The sequence below is a fragment of the Lactuca serriola genome, chromosome 6 (assembly GCF_051521515.1).
Source record: "Lactuca serriola cultivar US96UC23 chromosome 6, Lser_US96UC23_V15, whole genome shotgun sequence".
In the NCBI taxonomy this organism is placed as follows: Eukaryota; Viridiplantae; Streptophyta; class Magnoliopsida; order Asterales; family Asteraceae; genus Lactuca; species Lactuca serriola.
The window spans coordinates 161,299,373-161,312,224 of NC_136413.1; the positions used below are offsets into that span (position 1 = coordinate 161,299,373).

Consider the following 12,852-nt stretch of genomic DNA (forward strand, 5'->3'; position numbering starts at 1 on the left):
CCATAGGTACCGATTAACTATACCGAACCATAGGCACCTGATCACTACAAGTGTTTTTCGGGATATCGATACTCAGATTCGAGTAGATATAATATAGGCAATGCTTTTGTATTCCACCAAATAATTCGATTCAAACTGTTGGTTGTGGTAAAACAATTTTTACTGATGAGTGTTTAAGGTAGCATGAGTGTTATTATTCCCCACTTGAGCTAAATTTAATGCCAAAATGCATAATAATGATGTTTCTAGGCCCTGCAAAAGCTTAGATGGTGACATGGGAAGAATCCGATATGAAAGAAAAGTGACCAGATGACGCATAACTCGGAAGTCCTGGGGAATGTAATTTTGAGAGAGGTAGTTGATCGTATGAGTGAATATCTTTCCATAAGTGTGTATTGAGAATGATATTGATGATCCTAGAATGATATTCAAGATGCCTGGTATGGACATCCTACCTCCTTCTTCTACTTGAAAGCATATTTTGATTCAAGACTACCTCCTTTGGCATTTTGATGAACCCTTATATTTTACTGTTCATCATCCTTCTTTATTAGCCCACGAAAAATACCACCGCTGAGCAAAAAGCTTTGCAATAGAAGCAATCAAAGAATATTTTTGCTGCTTGAGAATGGATGTGGATTTTATATCATTTGAGACCAAATAATGTTCAATCAAATAAAGTTTCAGTGACTTTAGAGCTATAATTCAGATAGTAAGAAAAGAAATATATTAGGGAGGTGGAAAAAACGAACCCCCTACTCTTTTCGTGGTTCTTGAATTTTTGTTGTCTGTACAACTTGTACTTTTACTGCAAGTGGGCTAGGTTTTTTTTGTACATTAAAATGTAGGTCCTTGAGTTTTAACAAGAAAAATAATTATGGATCAAAACAGAAGCTTAAGTTTTAACATGATTTTCTTTATAAAAAAAATAAAAGCCTTAGATTTTGATCCTCCTTTAACGCAAAGTGCAAAGTTTGAAATGGAAGCTGAGGATAAACATGGTAAGAGATTTAAGAACATAACTTTTTCCGATCTGTGGGGATAGTTGTGCGAATGATTTCAGAATGCGCGAGGCAAAGGCTATTTTGCTCGGGTCCCTCGGATGGTGGCACTTGATGTAACTAGGAAATCGTCAAGAGGCTGATTTAGTCGAGATCTTGGATGTGTGCTTCATTGCTGCTAGCGAGCCCCGATTTGATTCATGTTACTCTCATAAACGAGATCGTTAGAGTCACCCCAGGACTAGCGTCCCGGGAGCGGCCTCCGACGGTCAAGTTAGTATCAATACGAAATGAGGTCGGGTCCTTCTAGTGGAAGGGACCCAATTATATGTAGAGAGTAGGCCTATCGAAAAAACCCGAAACCCGATCTACCCACTCGACCCGTTCCGAATTCGGGTAGAATGGGTCGGGTAGAACGGGTAACGGGTATGAATATTCGGGTAATAGGTTAACCCGATAATAATATAGGTCGGGTTTTAGGTATGAATATTTATTTTCGGGTATACCCGAATACCCGAATTCGTTTTCTAAATAATACCAAATATACAATGCAGTCATGTACGCACACTTCAAATAAAACAAAACCCTTTGTTTCCTTCTTATGAACGACAACTCGACAGTCGACGCAAACTTGCAAAGGGAATACGAAGCTGAAGCTGAAGTCCTGAACCGTCATCACAATTCTTAGTTTCTCACTATCGCACGGAATGGAATTAAAAAAATACATAACATATTATAATGATTTGTATTGTTATAATATATGTACTTGTTAATTGTATGGAGTATTTTGCTACCCAATTCTTTATTAAACCACCTAACATGTAAACATAAAAAAATAAAGAAAAAAAATTATTAATAAGTGTTATTTAAGAAACTTTCGGGTATACCCGATAATTACCCGACCCTATCTCAAACCCGAAACCCGAAAACCCGAATTACAATATAGGTCGGGTATCAGGTATTATTTTCTGAAGGAAATACCCGTTCTACCCGACCAGTTCTACCCAAAACCCGAAAATTTTACCCGTTCGACACCCCTAGTAGAGAGAGAGAGAGAGAGAGAGAGAGAGAGTTGTTGCCCTTTTTTGAAGGGTCTTGAGAGGTATATATATATATATATATATATATATATATATATATATATATATATATATATATATATATATATATATATATATATATATATAGTATAATCGGATGTACCTTTGACTAGTGTACTTTTCGCATTAGGAAGGAGCAAGCTGAAAATGGATAAACTTCGTAGAACTTGCCAAAAATGCTAGAACTGGCCGAACTGTCTAGAACTGGCCGAACAATACGGAAATGACCGAATCGTCCAGAAATGGTTGAACCATTTCTAAAAGGTCGATGATATATATATATATATATATATATATATATATATATATATATATATATATATATATATATATATATATATCGACACATATAATGCATAAAAACAAGGCTCTCAACTCTAGCACCGAACCACCATCAATATCTTAATTATACATATCATCATACACATTAACCTTAGGCACCCTACTATCATACAACTACCGGCTCTCAACCATTCTACAACCACCGACTCTCAACCGTCCTACGACCATCGACACCTAGTCATTATACAACCATAAACTATTAGCAACCCTTCAACCATACCAAGTCTATTCATAATATTGACAGTCACCATATGAATACATAGTGATATGTACTTAGTAAATAAGATAGACACTCGAACAAATGGTCCTACCCGAGAGAAGTTAATCAGACAAGAAATGGAGTTATGACTCTCAGAAGCTGAAATGGAAGTTGGGAAAAACCCTTCACCATGACTTGGTGAGAAGTTCACCAAGACATGGTAAGGTGTGTAGCACGTGCCTATAAAATTAAGATTTTCATCGTATTTATAGGCACTACCTTCCATGTTATAAGTCATTTTCCATCATCTATCTCGACAAGAGCTCCTTGGGAGCAAACCCTAGAAGGTTCTTTTTGGGCTTGTTTTGCTCCTTGAAGGTTTTTGAGTGCTGATTTGGAAGCAAGGATGCAAGAAGCTTTTTAGAATATGGTTGCTAGTCAACTTCTCGACCTATGTAAGTCCCTAAGCTTGTTACTTTATAATTTATTCTTAATAACTCTAAGTTTTGATCTAGTTTCTCCATTGTTATGAAGTTTTAGGAGATTTGTTGCAATAAAGCTTACAACTTTATTGCTCTCTGAAGTCCCAAGAGTATTATATGTTTCAGATTTAGACTTAAAACTTGTTTTAGTGCCATACATGGGGTTTTGACCCTATTTTCGTTCATTTTGACCTAGTTTGGTGAAGGACATGCATGTTTATAAAGTTATGCATTTTTTGAACCATTAGGGTGTCATGAAGCCTTCTGGAAAGTATTAGGATTTGTCTTAACGAATTAAGGAAAAAATAAGGTTTGGAATATGCCAAGCAGACCATGGCGTGGCTAAGGACTAACCACGACGCGGTTGGCATATTCATCGTAATGGTTTTGTATGGGCCAGACCACGACACAATCAAAGTTTCGGCATGGTGCGGTAGTCGTTGACCGTTAATCATTGACTTTTGACCAAGTTTGACTTTTGGTCAAATCTCAGTAAAAGTATGTCTTAGCCCTGTATTTAAGGGAAAACGGTATTTTTCCGCTAGGATGAGGATTGAAAAGAGAAAGACTCGTTTAAAAAAGAAAGTTAAGTTTTATCCTTTAATTATTAAATCAGGGTTATTTATTGTGTAGTTTTAAGGAAGATTCGATGCCACTAGCTTGGTCTTGTAGATTCATCTGTATTAGATCTTCAGGTGAGTTCTCTCGAACGTACTTACTATGTAGATTATATGTTATATTCCAGCCAGACTAGAAATAGACCACTTGGAGGAAATCTAGTAGAATCAAGACCATAACATTCCTCTCTGAGGGAAGTGATCAAGACCCTGATTGACTGATCAAAGGGAAGTGGTCAATACCAAGTCAATTAGAGATATACCACTTAGAGAGAATCTAGTGATCATAGTTAGTTATGTTAACATGCTAAATCAGTTCATGTTTCAGCTAGTAGGTTTATATGTTTTGGTTATGTGTTTATGTGTTCAGTTATATGTTTATGTGTAAGTCTCAGAATGTATATCATTTATATAGTGATTAAGTGTTGTGATTACCCAGTATGCTTTAGGCTTACAATTGTTACTTCATGTTTTTAGCTGTAGGTCCTTCAGGTTCATGGGCAAGGAGCTGGCTTGATTGGGATATATGGACATTCTCGGGGGGCATGACATCTGTCTGCATTATCTATCGTGTTTCCATTTCAAAACAAGATTTAACTTCCGCTTTTTATGATGGTTATTGATGCTACATAGTTTTTTTATGACTGGAATCCCTTTATAGTAATTTCACACTCTGATTTTCAAAAACTTTTATAGTTGGATTTTTTGGATGCTGAATGCGGGTGACCCTGCCGTAGAGAGCCCTTTCCTATTAAAATTCCTATGTTGGGATCCCATTAACAAGAACGTACGAGCAAGACAAGTGTAAACACAGTCTAATCAAAGTAATCCATTTTTTATTGTAGCCCATAAATTTCATGATCGAGTTTAGATAACCCTACCTCAAAGAATCATATACCTTCTTGAAGTTTGTTTTTAGAATGACTAATGACTTTTTTTCTCTTCTTGTAGTAACCAAGTAAATCTGTAAATCATTCACTATAAGTGGCTCATCCAAGATTTTTAGGACCTTAACAGAAGTCACTACCCAATACTAGCAATGATGTCAACCACTTGAGCGAGTCTTTTTTCCAATAATTTGGAAATTGTTTAATATTGAAGTCCATCTAACTTGATGTGTTGAAAATATTAAGCGATAATGACTTGAAAGGGTAATTAACTATACATTTTGTACATATTTGATCACTTAACTTTTTTTTTGTGCAATGTTAACCATGAAACTTGTATTTTTGTTTTAAACATACCATTATTACCTGTAATAGCAGGTAAAACCTATTTTGGGGGTTGAGTTCCACCTGTGTTGATATTTCCGACATCTCTTAACTCCGGCTGGTCAAATGTAAGTTTTATGAAAAATTTTGTTTTGTTTTGTTTTTTTTGTTTTCTGGTCAAATGTGAGTTCTCCGGTCAAATTTCCCTTATCTCTACACCTTGTTTTCTCTTCTTTCTTTCACACTTAAAAATGGCGATTGGCAAATTTCAGAGACAAAAACCATCATTTTTCTTCATCGTTAAGCTTCCCCTAACCCAATTCCTTCTCTTCCTTTTTTTTCTCATTCTCTCCAATTTCATAACAAAGAAAAGCATCAACCTTCATTATTACATTGGTTCATAAAACCCACCTTCAATTCCATCAGTACAACTACAAATGCATCTTTCTCTCTTGTCTTTAGCTCGATTTCACAAAACCACATTAAAACCCTTTCGTAGTTTCACCTCCCATGAGATCAATCCCTCAAAAATGTCATCTGATCACCAACCGCCTAATGAAATGTCAATTGGTTCCATTCGGTAAACAACAATTTATCATGTTCTTGCAGGTAATAATAATACTTGCTTCGATTATCAAGTCTTAAGTACGACATATGAGGTTTGATTCAGAACTTACTATTGTACCCCTAGATTACCACAATTTTTTTGTGTCTTTTTTGTGCGCTGCTGATTAGATTCATTCTTCTGCGTATTTGTTAATTTAAAGTCATTTCAAAGTTGTTATCGTATCTTTCCGCTTGAATTTTATTTGGAAGAGTTTGAATCGTTGTTCTTAAGTCAATCGATGATTTAAAAGAATAAAGTGGATTTTGATCAGAAAAGGGATTTGGAAACAAAGATTTGGTGTTTATCAACTATTGATTTTCATTTTGAAGTAAAGTTGATGTTAATGGGTTTGAAGATGATATAACTGTTGTTTTTGATATTGTGGCTAATGAACAATTGAAGAACATGATGAATTTGGTTGAATGTGACGATTTTGATCTTATAAAATAAATTTGGGATGATAAATTATTGTTTACCTAATGGAACCAATTGGTCAAAACGATTTAGAAGAAGCGGCGATTGACCGGAGAAGAAAACTGAAAAAAAATGGCCAGAAAATTCACATTTGACCGGAGATGCTGTCGGAGGTAAGGGTCGTCGGAAATATCGCCAAATGTGGAACTCAAAGCCTCCAAAATAGGTTTTACCTGCAATTACATGTAATAATGATATATTTTAACCAAAAATACAAGTTTAAGCGTTAACAATGCACTAAAAAAAGTAAAGTGACCAAATATATACATAGTATATAGTTAGTCACTCTTTCAAGTCATCTTCTCTAATATATGAAAATACTTTTGTCACATGTCATTTTCTCATGTATTATGCAACATGTTATTTTGTCATAATTTTGAAATATTTATTTTCTGCTTGTCATTAATTCATTTTTTACTTTTCAATATATCATTAATTTAGTTTATATAAATTAAAGCATACCATAATGACTATATTAATTTCAAATTTTAAATTTCAGTTTGAAACTTCAATTTTAATTTTAAATAAATTTACAGTTTAAACTTTAATATGTAAAATTTTGTTATACATTTTTAGTACACGGGTCTGACAATTAAACATATAATTTTAATTTATTCTTTTTGCATGTTTATTTTTTTTCTTATAATTTTTACTTATTTCAAATTTCAAATTCAAAAAAACTTCCCATTTAATCATTCGTCTTTAATATTTTATTTTAATCAACCCGTATAATATACGAGTCTGACAACTAATTATCCTAATATTTAGGGTTTGAAACTTATGAGATCAAAATTATAAAAGACCAATTACAACTCGGTGGGATTGTACCAGTAACACAAGGCTCACAAACAATATCCATAATATCATTTTTCACAAATATCAATAATGTTAGCAAAAAAATAAAAATAAAATAAAACTAAACTAAACTAGGGGGATGTTTGGGAAAACTTTTTAAGGCTCAAAGTCCTTTTTGAAAAATGACTTTTTTTTTAGTGATTTTTTCCAAAAGAAAATCTTAAAAATATGTTTGTATTTGCTTTTGGGCTAAAAGTTAACTTTTCAGGTTAAAAGTCTCAAAAGTCACAAAAAGATAGGATTTGTGACTCTTGAAACACTTTCTTTTCCTTCAATACAAAAAGTCATTTTTAAAAGATCTTTTTCAATAGCCAAACATCTTTTGGATGTTTTTCAACTTTTTGGAAAAGTTAAAAACCAAAAAATGTTTTAAAAGCAATGTCAAACACCCTCTAGGTCCTGGTGTCTTTCACTTCCACACCACCACATAACATCCTTCACCTCCTCCTCGAAACTTAACACTTGAAAATGGAAGCCTTAGTCGAAGACATTTATGTAAACCTATGGCTTCGGTTTTGCATCTGCAACCCTAAAATGAGCGATTTTTTAACCCACATTGGTTCGTTTATGCACGCACTTTCCAACTTGGTCCCTTGAATATACAATTGTTTCCATTTTCAATTAAGCAACCTGTGGAAGAACTTGGAGTCTATGACTAACCATCCATAGACAAATCAACATAAACACGCATCAACGATAAAATTATTAAAAGTATCCAAAAGATCTTTGCAAAAAATTGTTCCAAGGAGATCTATCCCTAACCACTTTAAAGTCCTCAAACAAAATATAACAACCCCTCTTGTGCTCATAAAAGAAATAAGATAAGTCCAAATCATTTTCTTGAGATACTCCTCATGTGGTGTATAGTTTCATACAACATATGAATTTGGAAAAAATACCTATTGCCTTCGACAATGACTAAATACTCGGTACAAGTAATTTTACTCTTCAAAAAATAAATAGAAGGATCCCAAATATATATTAATTCCACCCGACATACCCTTAACACTGCTACAAACGTGTTAAACAATTATTTTTGATCAAGATAGTTGATTTTAGTTCAATACATATCGATTGAAGGCAAACGTATTTGAACTGAATTTTTCTCTATAAATTTTTAATTTTAAACATATCCAGTTGTGTCATACGAGATTCTTGGACCCCTAAAAGCTTATTAGATGCTTCAAACCAAGATTCATGATCAATCGCCTCTCATTTCCAATGCTATTAATAAAGTTCGTTAGGATCATTTTTGACCCATTCATATCGTAACCCAAAACACCTCTCATTTAAATATTCCATAGCATTTCTTTAAATAATGATACCCATCATATTTATTTTTAAACCCTCTTAATATTATTTAACTTATCTTTTCGCAATATAGCCGAATCAAAGAGAATGATTCTCTTCTGGCCATTTTTCTCATGTCCAACAGCGGAGGACATTGACCAAAGTGTGGAAGCAAACATGCGGTTTTATGGTAGATGGGCTGTGAAACGAAACCTACCAAATCCATACCCAGCCCAAGTAATTTATACAATAAAGATGAACCCAACTTATCAGACCCAGCCCAGACACAAATTTTGAGCCCACCTCAACAAATTCCCCATTACTCCAAAAAAATTGCCCCTACCTTGCTTTTCTCTTTCAACTTGCTCCTCCTACTGACCACCATAATGATTACTTCCACCACCTTATATTTCAGGGAAAATGAATTAAAACAGCAATCAATACATAAAATTTGTTTTGCGAACTTATCTTATCATTTTAATCGATAAAAATCTATGTAGTTGAAGTTGTGGTTTGAAAAAATGACTAAAGGCTATTAGTTAGATGTGGTAAAGACAATAATGGTGTTTGTTGTTATTTTAACCGATAAAAATTATAATCATTAGTATTTTAAAACCATAATAAAAAAATTAGTTTACTTATTGGATACAATTAAATTAAATGTTTAGTGATTTAAATAACAAATTTCGAGTAATAGGTTGTCGTTTTAAATGATTTTCACTATATTTTACCAACATCTTAGAACTTGCCACATCCATACCCTTATATTTGTCATTTCTATTTTCCATCATTCTCATGTACCATTCCTGTAGAGTAATTGCCACGCAATATAATACCATATTAATTGTCATAAATTTGACTATTTTGGTCTCCTCCCCCTCATAACCCTCATAGCGGGACATATTTTCATTGAAAATAAGAGTTATTATATTTTCATTAAAATTCATTTTTGATATTGTCTTATTTTGTGTTACAATTTATTTACTACCTTTTTTTTTTCTAGTTGTTGCAATGTTGAGTACTTAATTGATAAACCCAGATGAAATGACATGCTAACATCAGACTCGGCCTTGTGCGAAAATCAAAATTAGGCCTCAAAAAATTGTTGGAAAATATTATTAAGTAAGTTTGCTATAGTTAAATTCAAAACTAAAAATTGCTAATAAACATATCGTAAATTAACTATTACGGAATCATGTCTCAAAAGAAATGATAAGAAGACACCGCATTTTCTAAACATCGACTTTCTTGCATTTTTAGAAGAAAATTCATATATTACACTTTCATAATCAATATTCTCTAGAAACTTGTTCTCTATCGAAATCAAAGCTAAAGTGTTTATTCTTTCTTGAGAGATGGCTGATTGTAGATAAGATTTAAAAAATTTTAGTTTTAAAAAGCTTATTTTCGTTGATGCAATTGCAATGGGAACAATCAACAATATTATGTATGTTAGAAAGAAGCGACTCTTTCAAATGAAAGGTCATTGATTCAAGTTTTTTAGGAGACATAAGTGATATTTAGGAGTAACTTACCTAGTTTTTTGTTCAAAAAAAAAATAAGGGTACTAGATACGTGTTTACCATTTTTAAGAAATTTAGTATTTCGTTAGCCGTATTATGTTCAACTAGTAAATGTTTTTGTAAAAAAGGGATTTGGTCTAGCGGTAAGAAGTGACTCTCTCAAATAGGAGATTATGGATTCAAGTCTCTTAGGAGACATAAGTGAAATTTAAGAGTATGTTAGCTAGTTTATCGTTTACAAAAAAAAAAAGTAAATGTTTTTGTAACAATTTCAATTCATTGAATAAATCATCAACATTAATGTCTAAGATATGACCATTTTGCAACATCTTTTCAAGATTTTTGTAACTCACTAGTATTTAGTGACTTCAACTTTTATGTTATGAATAAGAAACTAAAAATGTCTTTATATTGTTTTTATCGTTCAAACCTTCGTTCTAATGATCTAATAGTTTGAACATTTATGTACAAAACATACTATATCTTGAATGATTCTTGAGGTAAAAGTTCATGTATCGGTTCTGATGACCCAACATCACTCTCGCCAAAATGACTTTTTTTTTAATCTTCTTTTATTATTTTTATCAACAAAAACAAGTTTAATTCCTAAATCAGAAGCTATATCTCTTCTACAATTCAAATCTTTCTCAAACTCATTCTCTCGATTGTCTTTAAAAAAAAAACCTCAATTAGTGCTCCCACAGTACTCATTGTCTCATCAATACACTTATGTACAAAACATACTATATCTTGAATGATTCTTGAGGTAAAAGTTCATGTATCGGTTCTGATGACCCAACATCACTCTCGCCAAAATGACTTTTTTTTTAATCTTCTTTTATTATTTTTATCAACAAAAACAAGTTTAATTCCTAAATCAGAAGCTATATCTCTCTTACAATTCAAATCTTTCTCAAACTCATTCTCTCGATTGTCTTTAAAAAAAAAAAAAAAAAAAAAAAACTCAATTAGTGCTCCCACAGTACTCATTGTCTCATCAATACACTTAGTCTTAGATTAAAGTTGTTTGCTCATGCTATTTACTTTAACCAATATATGATACAATATAGTCATACCGACTATAAAGTCAAAGATGTCAAGTTCATACTTTCCTAAACAAATAGCTTTACTTTTGATCTTTATATTTGTCTTTTCATCAACAAATTTATGTAGAGCTCCTACTATATTAAAGGCCCTTAAAGATCAACATGCTAACTATAGATTCATCTTTAAATTCGGAGGCCCATAAAAATCAAAGGCCCCTTGAAACTGCACAACATGCACACACCCGGGCTGCTACTCACTAACACATTAGTCATTGGTGACGTGACATGCTGACATGACTGTTTTGTTATGTAGCGCTGATATGATGAGATGTTAAAATTGAAAGACAAAATGACACTAAAATTTCATTTTTTTTCCATTTTTAAAATTACGTTTTTACTTTTTTTTTTATTTCAATTTTGACATTTCATTTTTATGTTCCCAGTCGGACATCATTTTTTCCAATTTCATCAAATGTTAACAATTTTTCATTTGAAATGGTACACTTTTTCTTTTAACATTTGAAACAATATGAATACATTTTTATACATTTAAAAACCACATGTTTTATATAAATATATGTTTTCTTTTTATATTAAACGGTAATGTTATGTATAAATATTATTTATTTTATGACTGTATTTTTCGTCAAATATGTAATTTTAATGTAAAATATGTATTTTTACATATAAATATGTAATTTTAATGTAAAAATACAGTTTAAATGTAAATAAATACTTGAAAATACCATTTAAATGTAATAAGACATGTACTTTTATATGAAATTATGTATTAAATGCAACATTTTTTATAATTGAGCCTTTTGTAATTAATTACAATATATATATTTTTTTTAATTTGGCCCATTGTAGTTGAGTCATTTGTAAATAAATTAACTACATACCTAGAAGTAATGTTTTTCTTATCAATACAACTTATGTTTTTATTATTATTTTCGTGCTTTAGTTGTTAGTCGGTTAATTTGTTTATAAAGTGTAGTTGAAAGTTGTTCAATTTCAATAGAAAAATATAATATTTAAAAAAGTATTATCATTGTTTTCCTCGTTGTTGTTGTTCAAGTTATCTTTTCTTATTCGTATTTTATATTAGGAAAATGGTTAACAAATATCAATTATAACTTGAATATTGTGAAGGATCGTATGTGAAAATATTCTCTAAAATCTATCGTTTTTTGTTCTCAAAATCAAATCCTCCTTAATAAATGAAGGTTTTTTTTGCCACATGTTAATCTCTCATTAGTTTTGACACTTGTCATTTTATAGTATTTTTGAAATAAATATTATCCACTTGTCAATTTTTGATTTGTTTCAATTTTTAAAATTAAAGTTTTATACTTATATATGTAAAGTATTAAATATCATATATATATAATATTAAATTACAATAAATACGTTTCTTTATTTTTTCATTTTAAAGTTATACATTAAAAAATATTTTTTGTTTACAATTTAGTTTAATGTTTAATCATTTTTTTAATTAACTCGTGTAATACACGGGTCTCACACCTAGTTAATTTATATAAGTATGGACTTCGCACCTCCAATCTTTTACTAAAATTGTATATTTAATAAAAAATAAGTTATAATATAATTAATATATATTTATACACAATATTACAGTTTACATATAAAATTTATATTCATATAAAAATATGGTTTTTAAATATAAAAAATGTATTTATACTGTTTTTAAATGTAAAAAAAAAATATTTATACAATTAAAAATGGAATATGATCAACATAACGAATCGAAAAAAATAATATTCGATTTGAAACAATAAAATGAATGTCAAAACTGAGAAAAAAAAATAAAAAAGTTTCAAAATTGGAAAAAAATAAAAAAACTTAGTTTCCTTTGTTTTTTTTGTCAAATTGCAAACGTCATGAAGGAAGATTAATTGGCATGTGCCGCAACTTGCATGTAGAGCCACTGACAGTTGATTAAAGATATACTTATAAAAGGTAGCCATCTTTCTTCTAATCATCCAATATAACTAATTTCATGTGGCTAGTGTGTTGGTAGCATATAACTCCAATGATTACGTGGAAAACTTTTCTCCTAAAAAAGTCGGTAATTTAATCAAAAT

General features: G+C 31.2%; 1 long non-coding RNA gene across 1 annotated transcript; it reads left to right on the forward strand.

The window, feature by feature from the left end:
* Positions 1-5,129: 5,129 nt before the first annotated feature.
* Positions 5,130-6,430, forward strand: LOC145058923 (uncharacterized). Its single transcript, XR_013686575.1, has 2 exons — positions 5,130-5,561; positions 6,067-6,430. It is a non-coding gene; the product is annotated as an uncharacterized LOC145058923 (long non-coding RNA).
* Positions 6,431-12,852: the final 6,422 nt, after the last annotated feature.